The sequence below is a fragment of the Genypterus blacodes genome, unplaced genomic scaffold (assembly GCF_046128005.1).
Source record: "Genypterus blacodes isolate CSIRO-AG114 ecotype Tasmania unplaced genomic scaffold, CSIRO-AGI_Gbla_v1 ptg000015l_1, whole genome shotgun sequence".
Classification (NCBI taxonomy): Eukaryota; Metazoa; Chordata; class Actinopteri; order Ophidiiformes; family Ophidiidae; genus Genypterus; species Genypterus blacodes.
The window spans coordinates 5,470,112-5,490,316 of NW_027466829.1; the positions used below are offsets into that span (position 1 = coordinate 5,470,112).

Consider the following 20,205-nt stretch of genomic DNA (forward strand, 5'->3'; position numbering starts at 1 on the left):
CGGAAATAGTAACTCTTGTTGTCGTATATATCAAACGAGATGTCTGAGCTACAGGGACAGAGTTGGCGAAACCTGTAATGTAGCAGTAACATTGCATGACAATTGTACAATTCAACTTAATTTCACGAATTTACTCACTAGTAAATATCGTACGTCTTATTGCTTGTTGCGATACTTTGTAGTTGTTTAGTGTGTAATTGTATTGCTTGGTTTTATTATGTGTTGCTTAAATAGGTTTGTTATTTCTATTTTAAAGTGTTCAAAATAAAGAATCTTCTTTTGAGTTTATTTACGGTTAGCACACCAAAGTCTTTTTACAATAGGAAGAAGTACAACATTGCGAGAAGCACATGAATCAGCATTAAGAGGACACACTCGATGAAGATGGCGACATCTTGTGGTTAATGATGAGCCATGCCGGTTTATCCTCTGGTGAGTTTGTTTTTTAAGAAAACGCTGTTTGAGTCAGTTGAGTCACCACGTTCTCTGCCTTTATACCTCGCTGAAAAAAGGCTGGGCGGACATTCCATTAGTTAGTCACTGCATTTATAAGCCTGCTAGCTATGTTACTATTTGTTTCTTATTTCCATTCGAGGAAAGGTTTGAAGTGGCAGGTGTCAACTTTACGGCGCTGGGGAGCCTAATTTGTAACAAATGTACTTCATGGTGTTGGTCTCCCTCGTAAAACATGCGGGTCACAGCACCATGAGGCTGAAATACCTCGAAATAAGCCCTGCTTTCTACAGCAGGCTAACACGGAAGTTGTCAACCTGACTGTGGTGTTGGTGTAACCTCAAATTAAGGCGGGATTTTAGGGTAAACAAGAGTAAAGGTGAGGGAAACCTAAACACCAAAGGGTTGTGAGATATGTTTTGAGAGCAATTTTGTTGGAAAAGCAGGTCTTGTTGGTTGTTAAGCACTTTTTTGGCAGGTTTGACCAAATTATCACTTGCAGTTTACAGAGCAGGTTGGTTCAACATGTCCTCTGCTTTGTGGAGACTTTTGCAGCAGTTTCTGTCTTCACATCTGGACTGGACCCCTTAGGCAAATAAACAGCGGCCTTATGTGTTACCTGCAAAGCATGCATGATCCTCTTAAATCCCCAAACCCCTATTACACTGAGAGGCAGCGAGTAAAGTAGATAACAAATTCAGTGAAAAGTTAAATAAATCACAGATGGAACTCATTGATGTGAACCAGATCTCAAACAGCCCTTAATCAGTCTTCAAAAATGTTAGAAGAACCCATTAGGTTCTTTATAGGATTCCTTGACTAAGTCCATCCAGATGTGTGCATTGATAATGGCAGCACGTAGGCATGAGTGGATAAGGGCGACCAACCAAAGAGAGAAACATACCACAACCTGCTCTCAGATTAAGGTTTCTCACATTTATTACCAGATGACTTCTGTTGCTTTGCAAGACATTGATTTCAACAGCCGATGGAATTGAGGGCTGTTTACGTTTGAAGATATTTTTAATGCTCCATTCATCCAACACTGAATAGATTCATTGTAATTAAACTGTAACCAAAGTATGTTCTTTTGTTATTTTAACATAAACATTTCATGCATACTGTACCTATAGTCTTAAACTATTGTTTAATCAGGATGGGATGTAAGTCCACCTTCCTTGTGTGTTGGCCTTAACCAACATCCTGCTTCTGAATCTGATTGCTTCTTTGTATATACAATATGTACACATATGACAGCATATTATATATGACATTATCGGGACAATGTCCCTGTTTTAGGTCATGTGTGATCTATTTCTGTTTTGTTTCTGTGCCTAAGGTGACAGCAACACCCATCCGCTGTTCCACAGTGCCACTGTTCAACCCCAGCTAACAGAGAGACAGGTGAGGGGAGTTGATGTCTCAGATTTGATCTCACATACAGTATCTGTGACAATTTCTGTCTAATATGTGGCAGAAACAATTCATTAATAATCTCAGTTGACTGATCAGTTGAATGAGCATTTCACCAATGCACCTTTGCCAGTCTGTGACTGACAGTGTACAAGATCATTAGAGTGTTGAGTGCCAAGCACAGGGGAGCCTGGGAAGTGGAATGGTGTGTGTGTGTGTGTGTGTGTGTGGGAGGGACCTGCAGGATTGTGGGGGTCAGAGGAGAGCTTCTCTGAGGTCTGTGCCCCCCTGCTGCAGCTGCCAGCATCCCAGCACAGACAAGTGGCCCCACCTCTGCAGGAAGGCTTAAGTTGGAGCTGGCTTCAGCTGCATGAAGTGGGCTAATGTGCTACAGTATTACTCTGCTCCTTTTAAAGCCACAGTTGCTTTCTCCTTGTCATCACATAGCCTTTGTCGCTTCTACATTGTGTTCTCTCCCCAATCCTAGGGGCAGGGCTGGGGCCCAGAGCTGAGGCCTGGTGGCAGCTGAGGCCAGGGTTCAGTTGCCCTGTGTGCCACGGCGAGCGAGGGTCTGCTCTGCTTGTGCAGCGTTTGAAGGTGCTCCCACCGTCTGTGGAATGCAGCTCTGGGTGTGTAGGAAGAGGGGCCTCCCAACAGGGAGAGGATGAAAGGAGGTGGGAAGACAGAGAGAGGAGGGGGATTGACATTGGAACAGTGCAGCCAGGAAGTTATGACTCAATTTTCGATTGGGAGCGTAAAGAGAGTAAAGTATGGAAACAGAGCAGGGATGAAAGATGCAGGAGAGAAGGAGGAAAGATGATGATACAGATTGTAACTGGAGGCCCAGGGAGATAAGATTGTAAGAGAGCGGTGAAGGGTTTTTGAAGTAGATGGGGGTGGGTGAGTCACTGGGGGAATCATAGGTTTTCCTTCAGTCACAGCTGAGAAAGAGCAGATAGTGACCAGCATTGCGTGTGGTGTAGAGTATCTGTGGTTCAGGAACAGGGCAGTAAAGCACCCCCTCTTGTTTAGTGTAACTAAGCAGCACATACAGTACATGAAGCTAACGTTTTACGTGACTGTAATGCACCATAGGTCAGCCTATCTATAGAAAGTGAAGGGGAAGGTTGGGGCAGCGGCTCCAGGATGTTCCCTCTTGAGCCGTATAGAGACGAGGACAGAGGCTCCTGGGCTCCTGTGAAAGGAAAGGGCTCCTGTGGAGATGTTGGAGTCTTTGTTTCCAGTGAACTAGCTCAACCTTGACATTTCCTCCCTGACCCCCTACGTACATGTATTCATGCAAATTGGCACGCAGACTTATTTGGACAATTATATTAGAATGCATTCAATGTAATCAGCACAGTAATCGGCTGCACGTACACACACACACACAGAGCTGGAATGATATGATGGATATTTTGGAAGTGCATTGTTTAATGTGGGGGGAAGTTAAAGTGTGATGCTATAGAACCCTCCCCCGCTCACACACTTGCACAGTGTTTACAATGCCCAAAGAAAAGAATGTGTGTTCATAATTCATGTATTGAGTGTAAATGAGCAGCATGAAGGTGAAGCTGTGGCTCAGTTTACCTTTCTGCTTTAGATATTACACGTTCAAACTTTTCACACTCAATCAAACTGCTTAATCCCAGTGGACACGCTTTCCCCGGATCATAGAAGAAGATTGATCTAGACTTAATCACCAGATTAATCACAGCCCAGTGCTATGATCCACCGTGTGGCTTTTGTCTATCAACACTTTGCGTTGTTGCGTGTGTTATATGTGTGTGTAAGTGGAAAGTGAGGTGCCCATTGTAGCTGTGGTGCATTTTTCATCCAAGAGGCTTTAGTTCAACCAAACATTAACTCTTGTGTGACTGGGAAACCTGATTACATTTGATTATTCATTCGTGACTCAAGCTCAGCAAAGTGTATTGACTTCACTTTTGGTTCAATTTTGATTGTGCTTACATGGCCTTTTGTGTGTGTGTGTGATGAAGAGGGGGACACCAATCTAGTTGAAGGAGAGATGCATGAGGTTGTGATCCATAGGCACCCTGGTAGAGGTCCTTGGTTCTGTCATGGATGCATGGAAAACTAAAAATGGGCTCAGAGCTGAGGCAGACCCTGGATGTAAGGGAACCCGACGTGACCGCAGTAAAACAAGCCGTTGATTTAGGTGGGGCTAAACGGAGTGAGCGTCTCTCTGTTCCAGCCTGGGGAATGCCTCAGATCACAGCCCGCGGTCTGGGCCCTGATATGATGTGGTTTGGTGAGAGAAGACGAGAGGGACTCTGGGCCTGAGGAAAATGCCTCTGTCACAGCTGAAATTTGTAAACTAATTGACCACCCATACACAGCATTCCTGTTCCACTGGGCCTTTCTCTGGAGACCCACAAACAGAGCCAGAACTCAGGCTCACCTCCACCAGACCAGGCTCACTGACTCCAGTGTGATTAATTACACTCCGCTCTCTCTCTCTCTCTCTCTCTCTCTCTCTCTCTCTCTCTCTCTCTCTCTCTCTCTCTCTCTCGCTCTCTCCCTCTCGCCCCTCGTGTCATAGTTCACCTCCCTCGGCACCCCAAGTTAAACATCATTGTAATGTCGGAGCAGGCAGGGAGGAAATCCACTGTTTTCCTTTTCTATAGCTGCTTTTTCTTTTCATAATAATTCATTATTAGTAAGGCTGGAGGCTCCGACTTTTTTTCTATTTTTCCTTTTGCCGTTTTTAATCTCACATATTCATCTGCTTCACTAAAAAATACAGCAAGACATGTTTTGATGCATTTAGAGAGTTTTCTTTCTTTCTTTACTGGATTCATCATTCAGCTCTAAATGACAGCAGAGGCTTTAAAATGTGTGAGAACAGCACAGAGCAGAGGGGAGACGGAGGTGTGAGGCCAGGGACAAAGGTTAAACGACAACAGAAGGTCAAGCGACTCCCACAGGACTCACCCCGGCTTGTGATCACGACATAGTTTCAGCTCGGGGATCACTATAATCAATATTTGACACGGTATGGGCGTGTAAAGTCATATTCTGAAGGTAACATGAGTCAGAGGCTTGGCTGGTAATGTGGCACTTCAGAAAGTGTTTCTCTGGGCTTAATCTCCTGGCTGCCGTCCCAGTTAGAGTTGGCGAGAGAGAGGCTGAGCTGCTCTTATCATTTCATCTAAAGCTAATATTGACTGTGGAGGCTTTTGGGCATTCCTGGCATTCTTGAAGGAATGACCAGAGGACAGGAGGACAGGAGGACAGGAGGACAGGAGGACAGGAGGGCAGGTACCGTGCTCACCTCAACCTCACTTCTCTCCCGATTCAAGCCTCCACAGACGACCATTGGCCGACACACACACACACATACTATTCTCTGTAGTTATGTTTGAAAATGCAATTAGTTTTAGGAGCCTGTTTTCTTTCAGCAGAGACCTAAAATGGTTTTCTGTTGTGAGTTCTCTATTAATTTGTGAGGTCCCGTTGGAGTGTTTGTTGAGATGATGTCAGTAATAAACCTAAGCGAGCCCATTGGTCAGAGGAATTTGTGAACACAGTGACAAAACCATTTATTTACAGTCATTTCCACAGCGAGGCCTCGCACCCGCAGCCCAAGTGCAACCCCGGGGGAAGACGCAGCTGTGTGTGAACGGCGTAGCGCCCGTCCCGCCCGCTTTGATCGCCCGACACGAGAGCGGCCCTGATCTCCAGGAACACCACCTATCTTGTCTGATATTCCGAGAGCACAAACTGAGACATTCCAGATGTGTGAACCGCCCGTGACAAATGAGCGCCCTTTGGGTTTCTCCAGCTCTCGCACGCCGTGGGCTTCTTGGCAAGGGTTGAAGCTTTCTCCCTCGTCCAGCTTCGGTAACTGGAGCGGCAAGCGCAGAATGCGGACGAGTCCCGGTGTAGATTATTACATTAGTGACAGCCTCCAGGGTGGGGCTATGATTTAATATTGACCTTTTTCAACACGGGACGGCCCGCGCTCATAGCGGTGCCAAGGCCGTGGGGACTGTGTGTCATTCAGCCGACCGGTGACTGGATTAAATCAGCCTGAATAATAAAGTTCCTCGGCAGAGCAGAAAATGAAGCTGGTCTCAGTGAAGGTTCAAGCCGTGAACCTCTGAGAGGGGAGAAGTGAAAATAACATCTATTACTGCCAGATTAGTCACTACATATTAGTGGGTGATGTTGCTTTTGATTTGATTCCAACTGGACTCCGATTTCTCTCTGCGGTTGGATGAAATATGTCCTTTTTTTAATTCAGGAGTGGAGTCTTAAGGTGTGCTCCGTGTTTTTAAAACGGCGCTATAGAAGCCCATTGATTTCTCCATTTCATTAAACAGGCTCCGCTCTGTGCCATAAGTGATGTCATTCTGCTGCTTCCTGTCATTTTGGGGCTTAGGCACAGGTCCATGCCCCCCCCTCCTCCTCCTCCAGAGTCCGTCCAGTCACAGCCCTGACATGATTGATTCTCTTTCAATTTATTTTGCAGAATTCATGCGGAATTCCACTGAATCATTAAACCTTGGTTGAAGGAGCCTAACCACAGCGGCTGAACTGTGGAGTTCTCCTATTCACTGCTGAGATTTTGGGGGGAAAACATAAGCAAACATTTGAGACATGTTCTTACTCCTTTGAACCGTCCAAATGTTTGCAAATTAGTAATAAAGATCCACAACGGCTCAATGATGGTTCTGGAGAAGGTTGAAGGCTTTTATTCTGTTCTAGTTATCTGCTATCTGAGTGTTACTGGGTTTGATTTGCTGTTGTTCTGTTATTTTACACTTAGTAGGTTCCCACAATGAAATAAGGACTAAATTTAAATTAAGTTTGTATTTCATTGTTTCATTTTATTTTCTTGCATGCTCTCTCTCTCTCTCTCTCTCTCTCTCTCTCTCTCTCTCTCTCTCTCTCTCTCTCTCTCTCTCTCTTCTCTCTCTCTCTCTCTCTCTCTCTCTCTCTCTCTCCCTCTCTCTCTCTCTCTCTCTCTCTCTCTCTCTCTCTCTCTCTCTCGTGTGTGTTCTCCATCTCTCTGTCTCTGGTTTCCTCCCCAGTCTCAGTATGCAGATTCTTGGAGACATTCTGCCTGAACCAAATCACTTTTCAACAATGATGTTTGGCCACAAACAGACGGTGTTCTTGCCTCATCTGCAATTGTCCACAGTTCTGTCATTGGAGAATGTTTTGGAAATTGGACATGGATTTGGATAAAATGTTAAATTATAAACATTGAGGCTAAGTTAAGTTGGCGTTCTCTCACAGGCAGCATTAAGTGCTCAACCTCCCCCCCCCCCCCCCAGCTACAGTCTAGTGCAGATGATGATTGGTGCCAGAAAAAGACGGCATCAGATCAAGCAAGAATGCTAACAAGATCTCCAGCTCCTCCTACGTGTGTATGGACGTGTAAGTTTGCACTTCTTCACGCGTGCGTTCATGCGTTAATGTGTTTGACATTCTATTATCAGGAGGATCTCAGATCTCAATTGCAAATGTCAAGTCTAACTAGCTGTGGCATGTCAGCGACATTACCTGATTAAGAGCGAGACGTTCACCTCTGGGAGGAGAAGACGGTGGATATTGAAAGTCTTTGATGAAGTCTTCAATGTCATTTTCCTGTTGCTGACACGCAGGCTGAAAACACCGCAGGAGTAATAAATGGCAAAAAGTTGTTGCTGCTTCATCGTCCAACTGTGACACACGATGAACAGATGCATGTTTTGATATCAACAGAATCAGATCAGTTATTGCTCTTTTAAACCAATAACGCCCAGGAGGAAAAATGCTGCTTTTACACTGCCAGCTGATTTCTTAATCAAATGAACTCATTCAGTTCATCTTGATATAACAAATACAAACGGAGCATGAAAACAAATGAGTGAGAACACACTGTAACATAACTTCACACTCGACTCTGGGCTATGACAGTAACTCGCCCCTCCTGTCCCTTTGTTTGACCCAGTGTCACCGGGCTCTGGTCTTTGTTTCAGGCCCTCTTTGATATCTGTCAGACTCTGGTCCCAGGTCTGCTCCAGCTGAAGTAGTGACTGTACTCTGCATTGTATCTAACAGAGAACATTGAGAGATAACAGTGTGTTCCTCTCTTTCACTGTTGTCGGGACTGTGTGGACACGGGGGTTACTCTGTGGGACCGGAGAGGAAGTGTTTTGGAGGGGCTGTGAGGGTGTAACTAGGCAACGGGGTAGCCAACTTGGCATAATGAGCGCAGGGCTCAGGAGCTGTCTGCTCAGTGTTCCGGGTCCTGACAAGAACAGACAGGCTGGCCTGGGACGGCCTGCGTGGAGCTGCCACCGCGGCCACCTGCTCACAGCAATCATCACCAGCACTCCAGCCAGCCACAGATACAGCATACAGATCCAATTAAGAGCTCTGCATGTCCCCCTCCAGCCAGCCATCACTAACACTCCTGCAAGTCTGACAAGGCTGCCTTTTTCCCCTTAGCAAATCTCTAATTAACAATGTTGGTAGTGGTGAGAGCGGGCTGTGCGGAGCTGCTGAAAGGGGCCGGGACTCTGCTGGGGTAATCAGCTTAAATACAGGTTTATTTCCTGCCCCCTGTGCCCTGTTGCTTCCAGCAGAGATTGCATTCTTTTATCAGTTTATCTCCAATTTCCTCTCACTTGTAATGTGTCTCTCAGACACACTGTCACCTCCACTTAAGAGCGGACCGGCCGCCCCTGTGTTCAGACGGATCCAGAGCCGTCATCAGAGGGGCTCTTGGCAGGGCACGGCTCTCAGTAATATCTCTGCTCCATTATTGCCTTGCCACCTCCTCTCCTTCCGCTCCCACTTCACCAAGGGCCTCTGACCTGAGCAGCCCAAATCTGAAGTTTCTCAAATGCTTTCATCATTTAAACATTCCTGGTTTTGTAGAGGAAAGACATTATGACAAATTTTTTTTTTTTTTTTAGAGTAGAAAATGAAATTGCGAAATGAAATGACCTCATTACCAGAGCAGGATTAAAAGAGCTGTGTGTTCTAGCTTAGAGCTAAGGAGGTGGAGGAATGTCCTTTCAGTGGGGAGGTGTTATTGTTGGAGCCGTGTACATAGCTGCTGCTGCTGCATATACACTATATCCTCTCCTCCTACGGTGGAATTGATAAAAGGTCACCTCTGTTGATTGTGCAGCTCGGGCCCAAGTGTGTTTTCTTCAAAGCCAGTCAGACAAATGTAAACAATGCTTTTAAATGAAATGACCAATGGAATTGAAGAGTTCATCTGTGTTGTTAGTGAATGCTTCTACTGTGGCTGTAAACATGTACATGATGTGTGTGAGGAGTCTGTGGGAACACTTGGGCCCCCCTGAGTGTTTCTGTTGGTCACTTTTCCAGAGCTTTCTGCTTTTCAACTGCGATTAACTGAAAATCAAACTGTGTTGCACTTTCCAAGACGTTTTCAGTCCAAACGTGGCTGTATTTTAACACCGTGCCACAGGAAACACTTTCTGCTCCCTTTTCTGTAGGCTGACTGAACCCCAAAGCTATTTCAGAGGCCGGGCAACAGAGGGCGCTATTTATCAGAAGAGATTGAACTATTGACTATACTGTACTTTTGTAATGGATTGGCTAGAATATAATACAGCACTGAAGTAACAAACCTGAAGTTGTGTATCTTTACCAAATGTTTATTTTCAGAAACATCAGCAGAAAGGAAGGCAATGTTGTTTTGTTCAAGCGCAGCCAGTAAAACCAGTAAAATCTGCCCTAATATTGCTCTGTTATATAATGAATCTATTGAGGTAGAGTCCAGATGTATTCTTCATGTTGGATAGCCACATATGAGTTTTGTGCGACGACCCTGAACGGTTGGACGCCATCTTAAACACTTCACAGACGAGACCCAAGACCCAAACCTCACAGCCATTCTCTGCATTAAGAGTATTTCATTTCTCTTCCACTAACGGAACAATCTGTCGCTAAATATAGTTCCATTTACCAACAAGCCGCTGTATTACAGTGTTGCTGTTTTGCTCAAACGAGACGCTCTTTTCTTGTAATCATAGTTGTGCAATTGGGCGGGCTGAGCTGGCTTATGGAGCTCTCCTTTCATTGCCTACCATGCATGGAAACTTGTGTGCTGCCCAACACCCAATCTGTTCCTCTGCAGGCCGCGGTTTCAGTGCAGGAGGTTTAACAAATATCTAAATGTGGAGATTTGCGTGTGTGCGGGGCTGAGGAGAGGTCGGGGGGGGGGGAGCAGTCTCACACCGAGCCCTCACTCTTTACCTGCATTAGGTCATAGGCTCAAAGAGGGGGAGGGCGTCAGTCACCTCCTCCAACCCCCTGTGAGCGCTGGCGGCCCCTCCCTGACTGATGGTTTGGAGCAGCATGCAGATAATATTTTCTGTAGTGAACATTCAAACTTGTACTGCCCAGTCCTCCCCCCTCCCACCCCCCTGCCCCAGCCATGCTGTGAAGTGAGTAAGGGAAAGAGGGGAGGATTGGGTGAGGGAGGGGGAATGCCTGGTGTTTCTCAGGCTGCTCCTCGACTGGCAGGGTCTCTAACTCCAGTGAGTCTGGTCTCCAGGGTCCTCGTCTCACTTAGCCCCTCAATATCCCTCTTTCTCTCTGTGGGGCCAGGGTTGCTCTGGATGAAATTTCAGCAGGGCTATGAGGGAATGGTTCATGGAGTTTAGCACCTTCTTTAACATAGGCAAAATAAATGACTTCTCCTAATGCTCTAATTGGTGGCAGTTTGATGATCAGGTATCAGCGCGGCCTTCGGGGCTGAAGCGCTTCATTGTTTTGCCGCGGCGGTGAAAGAGCCGGTCTGTACCTGTTGCTTCTTAACTTTTTCTTCTTTTTCTTTTCTTTCTCTTCCTTGAGAACGGGGCAGAAGTGTTCGTGGTAGCATGGGGTCTGTCGGGTCGTCTGAACTGTCTGTTTTCCATGAAGTCAAAGTAAAGCATTTGACATTTTCAAGTTAAGCCTGGCTCCTGATCTCTCCTCTGCAAAATCCCTGCCCCCTGGCTGGGATCTGCGTGTGAATTGTGAATCAAATGGGCGGCTTAAACATGGTTCAGTCTCTCTCTCTCTCTCTCTCTCTCTCTCTCTCTCTCTCTCTCTCTCTCTCTCTCTCTCTCTCTCTCTCTCTCTCTCTCTCTCTCTCTCTCTCTCTCTCTCCCCCTCTCTCTCTGTCTGTTTCTCTTTATTTGACTTGGTAGATGGCTTTCTAGGATGAAGGTCCGTGTATAGAATATTTTCAGAACACAAAGTGAGCCGAGATGGGAGAAGCTGGCCTCTGAAGTGCCGTCTCACTTTTCATGAGCGGCGTTTCTTCCTCAGACATCAGTCAAAGTCACAGTCAGACCCTTGCTGCTCTGGAGGTCCACACTGACAGAGGAGATGTGTCCAACCGTCTCACCTCTGACACAACGACAAACACAGCCGTCACGCCACACTGATAGATGAACTGACAGACTTGGTGAAGATGTTGTTGAATTGCAAAGTGTTGTTAAAATGTTATACTCCTAGATGCTAGCACAGGGAAGTGTGTAGTTTTGTTTTTGTAGCACAAGGAAATCCTTCTCCTTTCCTGTTTGTGACGGCCGCTCACTATCTGAGACCAAAGCTTCAGATTCTCTTATATATACTGTATTGTCACATTATGAAGTGAAGGATAATGTGCAGCTATACGGGGATGTGTGTCTTTTATTGAACCGCGTGCCTCACTGCCTCAGCGCGTCACTTTCCATCACTTTCCCAGCTCAGCCCTATGTAAGGCTTCAGACTGACCTGCTGTTTACAATACCGCCCATTCAGCCTGCTGCTCCTCAATGAAATTTCTATTTATAGAGGCCACTGGCGTGCAGAGAGTCATCTGCTTGTTCTGAATGAGGCTCGGTGGTTTTGACAAGGTTAGCTGGATTAAAGCGTTGAAGGCGGGGGCTGAAGGACGGGTCACAGGGGCCGGCCGGGGTGAGAAGGCCACCTGGAGAAGACTGGCTGCCTTTATTGTATGTGACGGTCAGTGTCAGTGCGCTATTTGGTTAAATGCCGGACATGTGATGAAGCTGAGGTGGCCAAACATTTACTCAAACCCCCAAACTCCAGTTTTAACCTTTTCATGTGGCCCTGGTGTCTGCGCTGCGCCTACGCTGACGCCCAGTGTGCATAGGTTTCTGTTCTTTTGACAGGAAATCAACCTAAAAGAGGAGCTGTTACAAGCAGCCGGCGGCGGCGGCAGCGTCTTGCACAATGACATAATACATGTGACAGCGCTGCCCTCTGACCCCACCTGTAGCTTACTGAGGAAGAGGTTCTAGCCTTTGTGGAAGCCGTTGATTGACAGCAGACATTAGGTTCTTTGCTCTACCGGTGAGTCAAAATATTATGTATTCATTTTTAGGCTCCATTAGTGTGTGTGGGGAACATGTGGCTATCAGGGCTGAGGAAATGTTTTCTTTCACCCAGAAGTCAATGTGGCAAAAAGAAAAATGGAAAAAGTGACAGTTTCCTTCATTCTCGCAGAGTTTTTCTTCCTTTCTGTGTCTTTGTTTTGATTCCTTGGTGTGTGACGATGTTTCCCACACAGTGGTGCTGCAGCCAACTTGCCCTGCTCCATTGTGCTGCTGGCCTCTCTTTGAACCTGTGTAGCTATAAACATCGCTAAGTGCTCTCCATCAGTGGCAGGCTTGCAGGAGGACAATACTGTGACAGGAATGTGCTCCACACTGTCCCCAGCCACACACACACACTCACACACACTCACACACACGGCCAAAGCTGGAGCAAAGAAGCAGAGGAGATGTGGATCTGGATGAGGCCCTAGAATAAAGCTCATTTAGCAGGACCTTTGACACGTGAGACATACAGGCAAAGAGAGATCTGTCAAAGTCAAGACACGCACGCAACTCACGCTGACACACACTCTGACACACACGCACACCATCATTACGGCCATCTGCCTCCCATGTTCCAGCAAGCCTGGGCTGTTCTCTCTGAGCAGAGTTCAGCCAAACCCAAACAGCGGACGGATCTTCCTCTCTCTTTTTTAATATGGAGATAGAGCCCGTCGCTGATCTCTGTAAGCTGCTGACTTGCTTTCAAAGCTTTTGGCCGGCTATCTCCTTAGTATCTCTCAGAAAAAACATTGTCACTGTGTGGTCAGGCTAAGCTGTGTCCTGATGACGTGCAAGTGAATGCCAGTGTGGTCGTGTTTGGACAATTTAGCGAGGCTGCACAGGAAAAACCCTCAAAGTCATCTAAACACAAGGACTGCTAAACCTCCCAGTCTCTCACGGTCATGATTGAGCGGGTAAATGATAGACTCTGAGATGACTCGGGCAGGATACTATTCCGGAGCGGCGGACAGCTTTGAACAATCTGCGTTGCACCAATCAGTAATTGTTTCCACTCATAGAAAGCCCGAAAATGAAACTTTGTCTTTTGAACGCTCGTGCCGTTTTTGTCTCAATGTGCGTTTTTCGCTTCCCGAGCTCCTCCTCCTGAGCCACAGTCGTCCCCCCCCCCCAACATACACACACACACACACACACACACACACACACACACACACACACACACACACACACACACACACACACTCTAAGCAGAGACCATGCCACCCACACAGCTCAGATACCATCTTTAGCATAAACAGGAACAAAGGGGTCTTACTCGCACATGTATACACACACAGTACAAACAAACACACACGCACGTACAATAGCTTGAAGATTAATGACAAAGCTGTCCTTAATTCACATCGGATCAGCTGTAATGCACTGAACCCTAATAGCAAATCACACACACTCTGTCCCCGGTAAGAAGTGTTCCGTCTCTTGGTGAGAGTCGGGGCCTTTAGAGTCAAAGCAGGGATTATTACTCACATCAGAGACGGTTTCATTCAAGACTTCAATTAAAGCCTCCACAGCCCTTGACTCATTTTCCACTCTCTAATTTTTCTAATGGCTGCGACAGGAGGCAGGGAGCAGCGCAGCCAGCTCCGCGGCGCTAATTAGCTCCAGCACCGCCGCCCTCGCTGCATTTAACTTAATAATGAGGCCAAATTAACAGCAGTCCTGGCCCTGCTCCAGGTGCATTGTGGGTGAGAGCGAGTGTTGGGAGGGGAGGAGTACCTGGCCAAAGCGAGGCAGTAATAACTAGAAACACAACATTCTAGCGCTGCCTCCTTTGGTCTTTCTCTCAGCTATCTACTCCCACCGATTCCCTCCGCCGCAGTTTGCTCTCCCTAACATCTGGCCAATCTTTGCCAAAGCTTTGCTCAATTACGATTAACCTCCGTCAAAACAAAACACACAAATATTTAGTACATCTGCTGCCCGCTCCAGGAAAACGTTGGAGCAAAGGGTGGAGCGGAGCGATTACGTGCCAGAGGAGGTCTGAGGTATGCAGGGTGGGGTTAGGTCGCTTCCAGAAGGGTGGAGAGAACATGTCCTCATCTCTCTCTGTGTGTGTGTGGAGGCTCGGGCTGTGCCATCCACCGTGGTCATCCTCCAACTTACCTCCGTGCCAAAGGTGGATGCCAAAGCCTCGAGTGTTAATGAATGCAGGCAGTTTGGGACGGAAGACAAACAAACCCAGGGCCCAGGGAGACGGACACTTTCTTCATTAGACACACACGCCCTCATGTCTCATCTCCTTCATGTGTTTCTTGGATTAGCTTTTGTTCGCTGCATCCACAGGAAATGCCAACCCAGAGCTGTCCAAAGTCATTTCTCATCACGGCGCATGTTCTAATCCGGTCAGCAAACAGATGAAAACAGTGTGTGAATGTTTACATGCATGTGCTTCACCTGTGGAAGAAGCCGTTTGAGCGTCGAGGTGAAGGCGAAGGTCATGATGTCATAACACACACAGTATGTTTAACTCCTAAATGCCGCAGCAGAGTAGCACCTAAATGTGATCTCAACATCTTAACACGGGTCGGAGCCGAGGGTCAGTCCTGCTGTGAAGGTTTTTATATGAGAGAAAGCAGCAACATTACATGAAACTCTGCGCCGGGCGATGACAGCAACAAACTCCCCAGAAGCTGCGAGTCGCTCAGAAAAAAAAGAGCCGTGTGTTTGTTCACCTGCTGAGCGCCTGGCAGCCGATGACCTCACACATCAGTTGCCGGCGAGGCGGGTCATGTGACTCTCCTGCCATCATTCCCTACCCCTGTCATGAACCCTTGACCATGTGACACGGCTCAGGCTAAACTCGCTGCTGGACGAGGCGTTCAGGGAAACAAGTTTGAGTTTTCTTGTTGACGCTCACTGAATGTAATGACAGGATGCTCTCCATTTAGAAAATCATGTAATAGCCATATTTGACATTGCTGTTGCAGTCATGCCCTGGCACGCCCGACACTATTCATGCCGCGTAAAGGCCAGAGGTGACGGCGCTGAAGCTCACACCAGGATTTGATTAGTGTCTGTGTTTATGTCACTCTAATTTATTCACTTCAGTCCAGAGAGAGGCGGTGACTCATGTTTGTGTGCGCACGTAAATACATAAACACACACTCACACACACACACACACACACACACACACACACACACACACACACTGTACGCCCGTGGAATTTCTCATCATTGTAAATAACAAAATTATATTGAATGAGGAATAATGCAATAGCAGTTTAGAGTTGGATGTGTTCAGTTTCCATGAGCTGGTGTGCAGCTGGCGTTCCGCCTGGCACCGTCAAGGTAACTGCACTTTTCCTTTCTGAGGAGAGGCTGTTTTTATAACCAAAGCTTTTGATGATTTAACTTTAGCATAATTTTTTATTCAAGCCGTTGAATGTTTCCCAAAGAGCTCAGTCAGGGCTGCATCATCACTCACTCATGCATTTGCATCCCCGGGCCTTATTAACAGGGGGGTGTGTCGTTACTACTTGACTTGCATGAAGCACCTTGATGGGTTGTAGCAACATTCAAGCTATCCAGCAATAATAAGAGTGGAGGCAGGGTGTGTGTGATGTTTTGATCGTTTGTTTCAGCATAAACAGAATATTATATTTATGTGATTTATCCTTTAGTTCTGTTTATAAATGACTTTCTGTGCACACAGCTTGTAATTTCTCCGACACCCCTGCCTGTGCACATGTGTGCGTCTGTAGCTTTATGTTTATAACAGAGCCCTTTGTGTTTGGACAAAGTAAACACAATATCATTACTTGTATGATTATGGGGTAAAGAAAGTTTAAGCATACACTCTGTCTGTTTTTAGGAGTTTTTGATACATGGATGTTGACTGAAATAACTGAAGAGCTGACGAGGGCCGAGCCGAGCCAAGGCCGGCTTTGTTCCCGGCGCTGTCGTTAAAGTAAGCAACGCAGCCTGCAATCTGACATCCCCGAGACCACTAAAGAGCCTTCTGGTGTTGAGGTAAGGGAGCGCACTCTCACTCTGCATGGATAACGTTTCAGTCTTTTGGATTAAACCACGATTAAATGCATAGAAAACATATCTCTGCATTCTCCCAGTGTCATTATGGCCGTTAAAGTAGACTTTGTGTCGCTGTTTTGTTCGTGGTAGTGAATATGCTCACAAATGCAGGCTGGACTTCTTTCCATACTCTAACTTAAAGGGTCATAGGTCAACAGTGTCTCTTGTACTCTGTCTCCTATTCAACAGGACCTTAAGAACCTCCCACATCATCTGACAGCAATCCATGTACAGACTACACTTTTCTCAAGCAGATCAACCATCTCTTCTGATATTTATACTGCAGTGTTGACTCAATCATTGCACATGAATCTGGAGAAACGTTTAGTCCCTGTCTAACTCGGTCAAACAGCCTGGCACTCATTTGACAGCATGAAGTTGGTAACTCTTAACCATCAGTGCAAAATACTTTACAAGTCAAGAGGAATTTGCTTAGCGCTGGAGGAGTCCCCATCTCACTCGGAGTTAAAATAATGTTGTTCTGGTTATAATCATCCAATTAGGCAGAGGGAGGCAGGGCTCGGCCGGGACAACGATCACATTTCAAAGACTTGTGTCTGCCAGCCTCCACTGTGATGATAAGATAGCCAATAGTGCTCAAGATCATGCGTGAGTGAGGAGGAGGAGAGAAGCATTCCTGTGTGCCTGTGTATGATCGCGTGCGATTCTGTGTCGCTTACTCTCCTAATAGTATGGAAGCCATTGTGCACGCTGCACCGTTATCTAAAGTTCATCTCAAACATTCCTGCCTTACTTCTTTGGCTATAATAGGGGGCACATTAACGAGAGCACAGTGATGATTAGAGATGGCCAGAGAAGCTCCATTACTCACCACATGTGGGAGCAGTTCTCTACGCGCTTATGGAGGAACAACAACAACCTACCAACCCAGAATGGTTCCAACACATGGAGAGAAGATGCATTTGATTCATTGATTAGTGAGAACTTGACTGATTTACCCTTCTTTAATGGAGGTCCAGTCAGAAAACATTCAGCGTCTCGTCTTGTATTCTTTGAGTTTCTTCAGCCTTCACTTGTGTGTAAGAAAGTGTAGGAGACATCCTGCCACTGACACGTTTACAGGCCTCCAGGCCTGCACAGAGCTGGAGGTGTGGCCTGATGGCAGCGCTGCCGTCTGAGTAATTACAGGCTCCCTGGTGGATATTACTAAGGTCCTAGCGATGCAGACTCCACACAAGGCCACTCTCCCACTGTAGTTAAGGCAGCAGGGAAGTCAAGTTTGTGCAAAGAAAAGTCAGAGGAGGGAAAAAAAAAACCTTTTCCTTCATTCAAAGTTCTGGTCTAATTCAACAAGTCCAGCTCTGTTTGCTGTGCGTGGAGCTGTTTGGCTTCTGCCAGAAATATGTACCCCAATATAGGCACATTTTTATTATCCAGCAGGGCTCCTGGTATTTTGAAAATGAGGTAAGCTCAATTACCAACAAAGGGCTCCTCTCAGGGGTCTGTCATCACGGAGGGGGTGAACGGGAGGGAGAGAGAGGAAAGAGAGACCCCTCTGCCTGTACTTTGATACTACAGGATTACGAGCACAGTGGCCTGAATTGTAGCCGCATTTCGACCCTGCAGTGTGCGGAGGCCAGATGTGAACCTGGATTGCGGGACCGGACAGTCGTGACGAGGTGCTCCGAAGAGCTCAAACTGAGCCGTAAACTTCTCACAGGGACTCCGTTTCACTGCCACAGACGTTTAGCTTTACAGTGCTGCAGAACATTTTGAGACCTGAGGATGAAATTCTACTCTAAGCTTTTATTCAGTCGTGATCTTCATAAATAAATAAAAGCAAACTAGTGCCAGGTGATCCTTCTGTGTGTGTGTATTTATGCCTCTTCTGTATTTGCTGTGTGTCGTCTCTACAGCTGTTTGTACTGAAATCCAATCATGTGTGGACGAGATCCAGGTTGTAAAATGAGACGTTGATATCAGATTGTGGTGAACGTGTAAGGGACTTTTGATGAATCATTATATAAAGGGAAGATTTGCAGTTACTTAACCACTTAGAGCCTGGAAGGAGAAATGCTACTTTTTCACTCGCACGCGCAAATTTCTCGTCCGACCGAATTCATTCTGGCAGTCAGAGAGCCGCAGAGCTGAGATCTTAGCTGGTTTCAACTTATTGGTTTGGATTTCGGCTCTCAAACACGCTGAATAGTTGCCTCTCATCACGTCTCACTATCCCCCAGTATATGGACGCGGCCATTACCAAGCAACACACACGCTGACAAGCAGAGTGTAGAGAACCGGCCCGGCACTAAATTACTCAGACACAAAATAAACTCCAGCATTTAGCTCTGAGTTGATTGATGAGATTCTGACATACGTGTCGGAAAAAGGTTGAACTTGAACTCTGTAATGATGATCAACAAAGTCAGTACATGTTTTTACAATATAAAACATCAAACATATGAGTAAGACGTGTTTTAATAGTGTTTTCCTTAATCTGCTAAAGCACAGCAACAGGCTAACCGACTGTTATGTTGTGGTATTAGACTCAATTTCATTCAGAAGAGGCAACACTAACAAAAACAAGCTAAATGTGTTGTTTAATGACATTAAGAGAGAAGTAGCTTGTTATGCTAACCCTATTATTGAGCGGCTCTGTCACTTTGGGCCGTGTCATTGCGGTATATGAATGGTGTTCCCCCGGGGCGGAGAGCCTCCTACCACGGTGACGCAGTAGGCACCGCGGCTGTTTGGGTTCCAGCCTGTCCTAGGAGCCGCCTGACGTCTCCTTCGCTTCCTTATCTTAATGACCATTAACCGTTTCTGCTCTGTGTCAGCTCTGCGGCTTCAAGGAAAAGGACAGGAAGAGTAAAAAAAAGAACAAGAGAGACGGAATAAGAGAGCAAAGGAGATAGAGTGGGAGAGAGAGAGAGAGATAGAGAGAGAGAAAGAGGGCCTCTGATAGAAAATTCCTGACAGCTGATAAGAGGGAAAAGGAGATCCAGTTTACTGCACAGATAGTGTAGGAATGTGCGGCCAGATGATGATGACTGGGTCCATGACTATGTTGCCCCTATCTGTGCCTGCCAAGACACATCACCACTGGCTGCCTGCATGTTAGCCAACCTCCTTGTTTCCCAGAAAGAATCCTGGTTTGGGAGAGCTCAGTCTGAACCGTGCCACTAGGACTTCTTCTGACTCTTTGCAATGTAATATTATAGAACTGTAATTATGTTTCCACCATAATGCAGTGCAGTCGGTCCAGCATCCCTCATTTCACCAGAGGACCGTACCTGACAGCAGAGCCTACATGTGCAGCTGCATGATATTACAGCGTATGAAATATTCATACATGCCAACAGTTTAATTTCCCCCTGATCAGTACACACACACACACACACACACACACACCACAGACTGCACAGCTAAATGAACCTTTCCTTTGGCAAGACACAATTTCATGTGAATTATTGGTCTGCTGCAATAGCAACAAAATGGACATGAGAGGAAATGGAATCCTGCTCAGACTGCGTGGAGCATGAGCAGGCAGTCAGACGGGGCATTTTAGCCGTGCAACCCAGCTCCCGGCTTTTTCATTTACGATAAATCACAGTGAATAGACGAACCCTGAAAAAGGCACGCGTAGAGACGCCGTCTCTCCGTCAGAGACAGAGAGAAAGAGAGGGGTGAAGCAGATTGGGTTAGTGGGAGCCAGGGCTGTGTGTGGATCAGACTCCCACTCAGCTGTCTCCAGAGGAAATCAAACAAGCTTGTGCGGTTCATTATTCCGTCCGTCGACTCAGCAGCAGAGAGCACTGGCGACACGGCCATTTACCGGGAGTCTCCACTGACCCCGCTCAGCACGGCCGCACTCACACAACGCTCTGGGAACTGGAGAGGCTGCGGAGGATTTATTTTCACACAAACCTATTTTGCTTTCTCCTCACATTGAGTGATGAAAA

The 20,205-nt window shown here is 46.5% G+C and overlaps 1 long non-coding RNA gene across 1 annotated transcript; it reads left to right on the forward strand.

Annotated features, from left to right (window-relative positions):
- Nucleotides 1-37: 37 nt before the first annotated feature.
- LOC142990818 (uncharacterized) lies at nt 38-18,618 on the forward strand. The gene is made up of 4 exons (XR_012960831.1): nt 38-432; nt 1,793-1,857; nt 16,065-16,222; nt 16,472-18,618. It is a non-coding gene; the product is annotated as an uncharacterized LOC142990818 (long non-coding RNA).
- Nucleotides 18,619-20,205: the final 1,587 nt, after the last annotated feature.